The sequence below is a fragment of the Capsaspora owczarzaki genome (assembly GCF_000151315.2).
Source record: "Capsaspora owczarzaki ATCC 30864 unplaced genomic scaffold supercont2.10, whole genome shotgun sequence".
NCBI classification, from domain to species: domain Eukaryota; class Filasterea; order Ministeriida; family Capsasporidae; genus Capsaspora; species Capsaspora owczarzaki.
Window position 1 is genome coordinate 577,732 of NW_011887301.1, and position 1,260 is coordinate 578,991.

Consider the following 1,260-nt stretch of genomic DNA (forward strand, 5'->3'; position numbering starts at 1 on the left):
TCGTGTACAACGGCCAAGAAGCGACTGAACCAGACCAAATTGCCAACACTCTGCGAGACTTCCTTGGCACACTCTACGCCAGCGAGCCCACCACTCAGGAAGACATTGACACGGTTCTGGAAGCGGCTCGCCCCAGCTACCGGCTGACTAGCGACGAACAAAGCAAGCTGGGAGCTCCACTCACAGACGCTGAAATTCGGCTCGCCATCGAACGGACTCCTAAGGGCAGGTCGCCCGGCCCAGACGGACTCACGCCAGCATTCTACGCAAAATACGCCGGTATCCTTGCTGCTCCCCTGGCAGCCCTTGCCAATGTCGCGCGAGACAGAGGCAGGCTCCCAGAGTCAATGATGCGTGGCCATGTCAAGGTCCTGTACAAGAAAGGCGATCGAGCTAGCGTTGAAAACTACCGACCAATCAGCCTGCTCAATGTCGACTGCAAAATCATCTCACGAGCATTGTGCAACCGACTCGCCAAAGTCCTGAGCAAAATCATCCCCGTCGCTCAAAATGGCTTCGTCCCAGGACGCACAATCGACGCCAACATCCACCTGTTCAGAGACATCCTCGACCTGACGCGCCACCACAAAATCCCAGGGCTCGCGGTGCTCCTGGACAGCCGCAAAGCCTTTGACCGTGTGGCTCACGACTTCCTGTACCAAGCAATGGCGGCCTACTCAATTGGCGACTCGTTCATCTCGTGGATGCGCCTCCTCAACACGGGGTGCCAATCGCACGTAGTGTACAATGCCACAGTCTCCCTCCCCTTCCCCATCCAAAGGTCGGTGAGGCAAGGCTCAGTCGAAGCACCCTTCCTGTACGCAATCTACGCAGGTGTGATCAGCGACTACATCCAGTCTCGCCGAAACATCGCCTTCCTCAATGTGCGACCACAGCTCGAGCCCCTGGTCATCAAAGCGTCGCTCTTCGCCGATGACACCACAATCTTTGTCCGCAACGACAAGGACGTGATGGCTCTCTTCAAGCACTACGAAACCGTCGGCAGAGCCAGCAACCTCGCCATCAACCAAGAAAAAACCACAATCGTCCCACTTGGTCCCCGCAGGAACGACGAGATCCCTGAGGTCTTCAAAAGCCTCGGCGTCGAATGGATTGACCGAAGCAAGACGACCAGAGTACTGGGAGTCATGCTAGGCTACGGAGACATCATCAAAGACAACTACGAGCCCGCACTTGCCAAAGCCGAGCGCGCACTTCATCGCTGGAGCAGCCGCGGACTGTCGCACCCAGCACGAGTCC